This window comes from Prunus dulcis, chromosome 2 (genome assembly GCF_902201215.1).
Source record: "Prunus dulcis chromosome 2, ALMONDv2, whole genome shotgun sequence".
NCBI lineage: Eukaryota > Viridiplantae > Streptophyta > Magnoliopsida > Rosales > Rosaceae > Prunus > Prunus dulcis.
The window spans coordinates 4326842-4337572 of NC_047651.1; positions in this window are offsets into that span (position 1 = coordinate 4326842).

The following is a 10731-nucleotide window of genomic DNA, read 5'->3' on the forward strand; positions in this document are numbered from 1 at the left end:
ATGCCTTATTCAATCCAGCCAACACCTTATTGTTGGAAAAATGCCTTTCATAATATCACAAATGCCTCTAGTTGATTAAAAAAATACTAAGAAAGAAAACACTTTATTAAGTGAGGATTATATAATAAATTGACAATCTTATGAATAAATAAAATTTGAAAACAGGGAGAAAAAAAAGAAGAAGAAGAAGATAACATTAGTTACACTGTTAAGCAAAAAACACACAACCAAATTCTATATAAAGAGAATTTCCCAGTAAAAGAAATCAATATAGGCTGGGATATAGAATTATTTATACTAACATCCCCTTAAGTTTTTAACTTTTTCACAAAACTCCCTAAAGTTTTGGAAATTACACGAACACCCTCCGAGGTTTCAAATTGTTTTCATAAAATCCCTTTTCGTTGATTGTTCATCCAAAACTTGATGATTTCATTTTAAAAAATGTGTGCAAATGACAAAATCAACCCCAATAAATGTATGTGCAATTTAATCTCAAAGACTAACTTTGTCATTTTGATTTTTATATATAATCATAAATATTTAGATGAAAAATCAACGAAAAGGGGTTTTGTGAAAACAATTTAAAACCTGAGGAGGTGTTTGTGTAATTTCCAAAACCACAGGGGTTTTGTCAAAAATCGGAAAACCTGATAAGGGTGTTAGTGTAAATAACTCCTATAATATATATATATATATATATAGCAAAAGACTTTTATTGTTAATTGTCTAATAACTCAAATTTTCCCTCATTAAAAAAAAAAAATCAAAACACAACTACTTTATTTTAAAATGAAAAATACATAGAACAATATATATTTAAAATAAGAAAGAAAATAGCTTGCACGTCCAAAAAAAATAAATAAATAAAAACTTAATCTGATTTCTGTTATTATTTTGCTTTGTTTCTTAGGGTTGTTATACTGACTGATCACAACTTATGTCCTTTTTAAGTCTCAACAAATGCTAACTTAGTAGTCAACATGACTTTTCTTGGAGAGCTTTTCATTTGCAAGGTTTCTTTCCAATGCCAAATAAGGGTGCTTTGGGCTCCCATCTTCTTCAATGTTCTTACACATCTCCACTCAACTCACACACTTTAATCCCTTTGGTACCTTGCACCCCCTCTAGGGTCAATGTTTACGTTGACCACTGGTCTTACTGGTCACAATTTCTATTATTTATCTCAAGGGAAAGATTGACATTAAAAAATAAAAAGAAATAATGAATGTCAATAGACCTAAGTGGATGATACAAAAATATCCGGTTAAATATGATAATATTTGAATTGTTTGGGCTTGATTCTAAAAGCCCCTTTCTAAATAACTCTTGATATTTTATGCTTCTTCCGGGATTTGTGATTACAATTAAAATAAATAAAGCAAAGTAACGTCACCTTTGTTCTTTCTCTTTTTCTTTTTTTGGATAAAGTTGTTTTTTCTTTTGCTTTGCTTCAGGGGCAAGGGGAAATAAAGTCCTCGGAACAACACGAAACATAAATGTAGTGTGTGTACTATATTTGATCAAGTAATTAGAAGCAAATTTAAGTAAGACAAAGAATCCCATATTGGAATATTATAAGATGTGTAGACTCCCTCTCACCTATAAAAGGAGACCGCTCTCCACTTAGGAAGGGATCCTTAGATTATGCTTGATCTTTAGTCATGGGCTTCTCCCTTTTTCCCTACATCTTTGGGCCCAACCCCTTATATGAATGAAAATACATATTGTTATAATAATGAGAAAATACTTTTCCGTGGATGTAGCCCATTCATTAAGGGTGAACCATATATACATTGTCTTCTATATATTTATCGTTTGCCCAAATCTTCACACACATGCTAAAGGTCCTTACTTTCACACATCACCCATCATACCTCATCTCTAAGTTGGACTCACTCTTGGCCGTCCATTGATAAGTCCATAAATTTACACATTTATGTACTCTATATACTTAGTTTTTGTAGGAGAATTTGATTTTAAAAGGACTTATAACTTTATTTTCTTAATTTTCAACTTTCTAGAGCAAGTAATTTGTTTTCAACGAAAATACGACTTTTTTGCTGGAGTTTTTGTACAAGACCAATTGAAGATGAAAGCTAAGATCTTGAAGATGATTGTGAAATTTTTCTAGAATTTTCAGAGCAGCCAATGAGAGCAGTCTTTGAAGTTAAGTCAGCATAAGGTGCAATCCCGTCAAAACTGTGCTGCTATGGAAGATTGATTATTTGAAGACTTTCTTGATTTTTCTCAAGGCGTGCGGTATATGGCTTGAAAGATAAGACAAAGACCTACAATTTACATATTTATCCCTAATTTTCTTGCAGGAGGAACAACCCCAAACGTGCATGCAAAGTAACTGACGTATTATCCCAATCCAAGTAGGAAGATGAGTCAATTACTTACCAATTTTGGATTTATGTTTTAATTAGGTTTTTCTTTATTGTTGGACTGTTGTAAAACCCAGCTAGGGTAGGAACAGACATGTGGTGTTTTTTATTTAAGCATGAGAAACAACCCATTTGGGAGTTACACACGCAAAGACTAGGAGAAATTAGAGATGCCGAAAGAGTACCGCAATTGGCTAAGTTTTATTGTTTCTTCCTTATGTTTTTGTTTATGTCGAATTCTATGATTATGTGTAACTATTGATTGTCATTTGATGTTGAATTCTTAATCATTGTGCTTAATAACTTGGTTGATTATCTTGATGCTTGATCACCATCTAGACTTTTAATTGAGTTAATCAGATGCAAATTAGAGTAAATACCATACTTAATTTGACCCTTGCTTCTTGTGATTAGGATTTGTAATTCGTCTAGAGTACATGCTTGTTGGAGGTTTTCACAGATCTTAATGAGTTTCTATGTGTTGATATTTCACCTAAATACCATAGGCGAATTGCATGTAGGAATATATGAGTTAGCCTAAATACCAAGGGTAATTCATGAAAAAAGAAAACTAAGCGGCGACATCAAATGGTTAGTTAATAGGTAGGTGAATAAGATGCTAGATCGGATTACTAGTGGTGAATTCATTATCCTAGTGCTTTTATCAATTTGAATTTCTCATCCTTGTGTTTCGTGACTTTCTATTTGTTTTGTTTTTTTAATTTCGTTGTTAATTAAATCATTCTTTCAAAAATCCCTTTTGTGTTTACGTGAGTATGCTACCTGTTCAATTTCTTGTTTATATAATTAGAGTAGTTAAAGTATTTTGTGAAGTAAATTAGGTTAGACTAGTTGGAAGTTGAACTCAATCCTCGTGTGAATGACCTCGTATTTGCCATACTAAATTATGATTGACCTTGTGCATTTGTGAGTATAATTTGTGTTTAGACTAATCTTTATAATCTCCATTTTTCAGGAGGTAAAGTGCCGAAAACCCCCCTGAACTATAATGCTTGTCAAAATGTCCACCATAAATTATTTTTCAGCCAATTTAGCCCTTATAATAAATTTTATCGCCAAATTAACACCTACCGTCAAGTTTCTACACTTCCATCCAATTCTCTGTCAATTATAAGGGTAAGTTTGTTATTTTACAAAGTATAATATTAAAAAAATTAAAAAAATGTAAAAACAAAAACAAACAAAACCCAGCTGCCTCAAGCTCTTTACCTGACAATGGCTGCCCCTTCTCTCCCCTCCGCTCTTGACCTCGAAGGCTACGGCCAATCCCGTGGCCTTAGGGCCTTCATCCCCGGCGTCCATCTCGCAGTCCAAGACTGCCTCGCTTTCTTCATGGAGCCGGAAGCTTTTCAAGGTGTGATTTTGGTGGCACCCATATGTAAAATTTCTGATAAGGTGAAACCAGGTGCCCAATTCCTCAAATTTTGACGTTCATGGCCAAATTCTTTCCTAGCTTTGCCTTAGGAGCCTGAAATTTGTCTTCACCTCAACAACTACAACAAGAACAAAGCTAGAGTGATGATGATGAGGTGGGGCTGTTGTTGGCTTTCAAACAATCTTCTGTTCAATCTTATCCCCAAAATCTCACAGCCTACACTTTCAAACCTCACAGCCTTGTCGTGTCTCCAAAATCTCTAATTGCAAGGCAATTCATTCTCTGGTGCTCTTCACTCTGTCTCCAATATAATCTCATGTAGACTTGAGACTCTGGACTTGTCTTCCAACAACATTGCTTTGGTTCTTCTCTGCTTCAGTTTTAGTTTTTTTTTTTTTTGGCAATTCAATTTTTAATTCAACAGTTAAGCATGTGCCTGACATGTGACTTTTTTTAATAGAGATTTGGATGGAAATTGTTAAGAGCTAACGGCAGGGGCGATATTGGCCAACAAATTTAATATGAGTGCTAAATTGGCTGAAAAATTAATCCGGAGTGGAGATTTCAACAAGCGTGATAGTTCAGGGGGTATTCGGCAGTTTACCCTTTTTCAGGTTGTCTAAAATTCACCACATCCATTTTTGAACATCAGGTTTGCATCGTCTGTGGGAAACGACATGAAAGAATTCTGTCATTCTCCCCTTCTTCAGTGACCTTCGGCACCCTCACAATCAGCATCACCTAACTTGCCGTTCTGCAATACCATGCTGGAGCAATTGTGAATGCTAAGCAACAATTGCAAAAGATGACATTTCAAGGGAAGCCCACTTGGCCCACTTCCATGAGATAAGTGGCATGTTCATAACCTTCTACATTATTTAATATTAGAAGAGAGAACCATCCGAGGCATCAAGGAAAAGCCAACCAAAATGTGGCTATCACTTTGCATGGCTTGCATGACCAAGAGTGAAACCACCATCTCAACAAAATTCAAAGTGTCAAACAATAATACCACCATTTCAAGTCCAAGAGGAAGCCCATGTAATTGGCCGTATGTCAAATTATGAGCCCTTACCATTCGGCACCCCTTTGAAGAGCAAAAAATATGGGGACTCAAGCTTTTTCTACAAGCCTTTGTCATTCAACGTGTGTGATGCCTTCGGCACCTAGTCATCATTCGGTGTGTGTGATAAGCCTATATTTTATGCCTCATTTACTTATTTATTTTGTTGATTTTCTTGGATTAAATTGGTTGTTTTAACTTGTTTTGTGAGATTTGTGAAGGAATTGTCAAATTAGAGAAATTGAGGTAAAAAGGAGTAAGAAGATGAAGATTGGATATTAATTAAAAAGAAGCCAAGTCATTTCTTTTGTCGCAAGGAGTGTTGTCAAATTTTCTAGTTCAAGATGGTTCAAGTTTTACCAAGTCAAACAAGGAGAAATAAAGAAGACCCTATATTATAAGGAATCCTATTTTTATAATAATTGTAATTATACCTTAGATAGGTAGGATTTCTAGGAGTATTATAAATAAGGAGTTTCAAATTCCTACATATTCATACTCATAGTCAACCATGCGCTACCTTGGCATTCTACTTGGGGAATTCGGTGCCTTCCATATCTTCATCGACCATCATGTTTCTCAACAAGTCTTTCATGAACTAATTTCTTTTACTAGGGCTACGATGTAGCTTAACTATGTAATAGATTCATATTTTGCATATATAATCTATCTCTATTTGCATTGTTTTCGTGTGAAATTGGTTAGTTTAATGTGTTTAGTGAGGATTTTGTAAGCAACTGTTCCTAGTAAAGGGTTGGAGCAAAAATTATAATTTTGGAAGCTTAAGGGGTCGAAATGGGTGGAATTATTAACTCAACGAAATCTCAAGAACTCGCTCTGTCATTTCATTGAACACATGGAGTGCATCTATGCAAGTACCAATTTATACCCATAACTGCTCTCTGTGATCAGCACCAGAAAGATAAAATTAGAGAAATTTACCATTATTTTGGAGCCAAAATCATGCGAAGACCAGTGGAGGTGCTAGTTGATGTGCTTTTGCAGCTGCCTATTTCTTGAAGAAGTTGCTGTCATCACTTGTCAACGTTGGAGAAGACCTATTTTGCGCTTGCTGAGAAGTTGTCGCAAAATGAAGTATTGGCATTTGTTGAAGCAGTGGCTGGGCTTTATTAATCAGATTCAATATTGCATGGCTCGGCTTTAGATTTCGTGAGATTCAATATTACATGGCTAGGCTTTCTTTGCCGCATCCCTTTTTCTCTCAGCCAATAGGAGAAGTGCAACCTTAGAGTTGCAAAAGAATTAAAATAGCCTCAGTAGCACTTTCCTCTCCTAAAAAGCCACTTTCCTAATTCCATCTATGACTTAGAGATTCTATTTCTAAGTCCCAGACACATCTTTCGTCTTTGGCAAATGGGTTTTGGCTGTTTCAAATATTCATATTATTTCTTTACTTCCTAAAACAATATATTTTCCTTATTTCTGGAGGATTTCCTTGGCCTATAAATACAAAAATTTAAGCTAAAAGCCAATACCATCTTCTATCATATACAACTTTCATAAACCCAAAAATATATCAGAAAGAGCCAAGAGTTTGCTACTGCAATGCTTTTGGAGCATACGAAGGTGTTGATGTCGAGAATCTAGAGATCAAATCCATCTGACAAATCGGTTTTATGACAACAATTCTTTTCTTTAACTCACTACAACAAAAACGAGATGCGACAACGCAAAAAGCGACAACTTACAGTTTGAACGTTGTTGAATACTATTTTCAACAAGGTTCATTTGGCGTCTATTATCATATCCTATTACTAAATATCATTTTACAATGTGCAAATATGATGTGGTTAAAACTTGATTCTTAGCGTAGCCAATTCGATTCTCGAATTGAAATTCGGTCGGTTTTCTGCTTCCGTGTTTGGCCACTTCCGGTCAGTTTTTGGGGTAGGTCCAAGAACAAAAGTGGTTCCAAATATGGTGTTATACCTAGGGTAGGAGTTTGGAGCCGTGGTTTTGACATTTTCTGGCGATGCGTAATCGCTTTGGACACCCAACGCTGCCGGCCCGTGCGGCAGTGCGTGAGCGAAGGTAGTGTAGTGGCACTATATCTTGACGCGATCCGTAGGTTGTCACGAGCGCGTAGGAATTCACGGATCTCAATTTGGATACCGTTTGAGCCTCGAACGGATTTTTCATATTGTGCGATTTCCGGGTTCAATACTGTTGAGCCGTTGGATAGTAATCAATTTCAGATATGTTACTCTAGATAATTTCAGAATCGTGTAGGATTCAACGGATTGTGAATCAGAGTCCCAGATACTCCGATATCACGAACCCTAGGGCTAGGGTTTAGAAATTATGCGATTGCACGATCGTGGTCAATCCGATCGTCCGATTCAGACCAGACTTGCAGGATATGGTTATTTTAATGTGAGGAACTTATAGGAACTCTTGGATTGGTAATTGGAGGTCGTGGACCCCATGAGGTTCTGTATTGACCAATATGGAAGTTTATCACTTAGTGAGTCTCAGGTCTTTTAAGACAGTTCTAACCATCCGAAATGCTTAAGTGGGCATAAGAATAACTTTAAAGTTAGTGCACGCACTTCTAGGAGCCGGGGGTCAAGATTTTAATTAAATATTTATACCAAGCAGTTTTATTAATTAAATATTCATGGTGGTTTAATCAGGCACCCGGGGTCAGGCAGACTCGCAGAAGGGACTTTCAGGAGGTCCAGCTAGCTCGGACCAAGAGTGAGTGGACTTTTCTTTTATAAATGATTTTATGCAAATGAATTTCATTATTTGATCTTGAATAAGTTTTATTGATTATGGTTTTCCTAGCATGATTTGTTGAAGTTAAATATCTTTATTATTTGTTGCCTAGTTGAAAATGCCAAAAAGATATGGAAAGTAATGATTGAGATATTTATCAGATAAAATGACAGCAGAGTTCTAGATTTAACAAAAATTCAGTTATTCATCAGACCTTTCAGAAATTTTATATTTTCTTAAGCCACCTTAGGTACCCAGTTATATAAACAGGTTGCCTTCGGTATATGTTGCCTTCAGATATGACGATGTCCACGGACATCCAGTTTGCCTTCAGTTTTGTCAGCGCGCTTGACATCTGCCTCACGAGTTTCGATGACGTCCGGACCGTGAGAGCCAGGAATGCGGATCAGGCTGACTACGGTCCCCTGAATATGATTGGCATTTTGTGGCTCGGGTTGACTTTGTGTCACCGAGACCTGCCAGGGGAATTGACGGATTATCAGGAATTGACGGATTATCGGGAATTGACGGATATTAGGAATTGACAGAATTAAAGGGGTACACCTAGGTGGTAGTTTTAAATTGATTTCAATGCTTTTATGAGAGTTTTATTGACCTTGAATATGATTGGCATATACGTATATAAATATGTGAATGCATTGATTTTAGTACGAATATAATGAAGAGGAAAATTCAGTTTTTGCATAACTGTTTTACAGTGGGGTTAGTATGTTCATATGCTATTTTCTTGACCTTTATTTTTGTCCACTCATATTTTTGAATGTTTTGCGCCCCCAGGTAGTAGACGTGCACAGGAATCCACCACCGGGCTGTTTTCCCATCTTCCGCGCCTTTTCTTTGATGTAGAAGTTTTGTTTTGTAAAAGGATTAACTCCTCTGTAAATTCTTAGTAGTTGCTCTGATATTTTGCTCTAGATTGAGAACTGAACTGTTATAATGTATATTTATGTATGCTGGTAGTTGGTTGAATATATATATATATATATATTCTTGTCTTGGCAGGTGTAAATGTTTAGTATTGAGCCAGTTACAAGGGAAACTCTGCCGGTTTTTCGGTAGAAGTTAACCTTGTTATTTTATCATATTTTGTATAGAGGGGCAAATAGGTCATTTGCGACCAACATTCGCCAGGTGTCGGACACGCACAGAGTCCGGCTCGGATTCCAAAGTAGAATTTGGATCGAGTCCTGTCAACATTTCATACTAGAGTGCTTTATTGGCCTTGTGGGTCTCACCCGCCCACCCAATTTGAAGTCAACCCACAAATCTTATTGTGTTGTACGCATTAGTAGAATATGAAATAATAGGTAAAAAGTCACTTTTGCTCCTTGTAGTTCATCACTTTTATCATTGTGGTCTCTATTGTTTCAATTTTATCAATTTTATCCTTGTAATTTTCAATTCAAGCAATTTAAGGACAATCCTCAATTTCTGTCAAATTTTTAAAACTTCCATTACATGTGGAAGGGCAATTCAGTCAAATTATTAAAAAAAATTAATTCCTTTTAAAAATAAAAAATTTAATAATAAAAAAATATATTCTTCCCCCTCCTCTAACATCAGACCACAACAACCCACCACCCACCACCCCACCCAACAAGCCATTGCCTAGCATCCAACCCATACCACCCTCCCACCACAAAACTTCTCAATAAACCCCACCTCTCTCTCTCTCTCTCTCTTTTCTCCCAAACCCAGCCCTTGGTGGAATGCAAATGAAAGTTGCTTCACAGCCATTACTGTTCCATCAGAAAGTGTATTGTGTACCCTATATACATAAATACAATTCAGTGACATGAAAGGGAATAAAAAGAAAATATATCTTTGCTTCTCTCTCTCAACTTATTTTTGTAAGAAGTCAAAGTTTCTTTGCTTCTCTCTCTCTCAACTTATTTTTGTAAGAAGTCAAAGTGATTACTTTAAAGTAGTAGATAATGATGAAAAATAGATTTCACCTTATAAACCGGTCCATATCCTCCCTCTCTTAGCTTATTTGAAGGATTAAAATCTTCTATTGTTGCTCTCAACTCAGCATAACTGAAAGTATTTGGTCGTGCTCCCAAAAAAAAAGTATTTAGTTGGGGGAAGAGAGGAAGAGACAAGGAGAAAGAGAGAGAGAGAGAGAGAGAGAGAGAGAGAGAAGCTTTGCAAAAGGGGACACGGGACTGTTGGGGTGGATGTGGCTAGGGGAGGTTGACAGTTACCCTTTTTTGACATAAATTGAGGATTTTTCTTGAATTGTTTAAATTAAAAAATACAAGGACAAATTTGATCAAATTGAAACGACATGATCCAAAATGATAGAAGTGAAAAACTATAGGGGCAAAAAATGAGTTTTTGAAAAAACCATAATATAGTATGTAGTGTTATGGCTATGAATATCCAAGAGGGTTTGGGAGAGAGGTTTTGGTTTTTCCTTTCTTCCTAAATATCCAACTTGAAACCCTTAAGGAGGTATGGTGATATGGCTATGAATATATAGAGACATTTTGTCACATATGTGTTCCAAAATGCCCCCTTTGTGCCGCACCCTCCCTATCCTTGGCCTTTTTAGGCTACATTGGTCAAACACATTAGTCTCTTAATGTGTCACACTATGCCTAAGTTCATAAGGTCTATTTCTATAAATATTTAAGTCACATAGGACCAAAACTAAAGTTCCATGACTTTAACTAATCATTAAAATAATTTAATTGCTTTAATTGATTTAATGACTTAATAAATTAAATCACTATCTTGTCTAACAAGTGTTGGTCCTAGTCAACCTTATGTCAAGTCTCGGGTCAATGGTTTGACCCTTGACTTTGACTTTTGACCTTGACTTTGACTTTGACTTTGACTTTGACCGAGCCACAAAATCATTTATTCTCTTTTCAATTCTCAATCCATACCTTTTTGATGTGCAATCATATATGTTCTAATTAGTGAGGCCTTCTACTTTTAAACCGAATGTGAATTGTATATCTTTATACAATTCTCCCTATTGGCGAAGGCTAATTGTTATTAGTCCTCACAGTGCTTCCACAAACCATGAGTGACACCTAGCAGTATGTCATAGCTACCCAAGCTAAATAGAATTCATTTTGAGAACCTAGTCAGTTTGTGATTACAATGCAATTTGA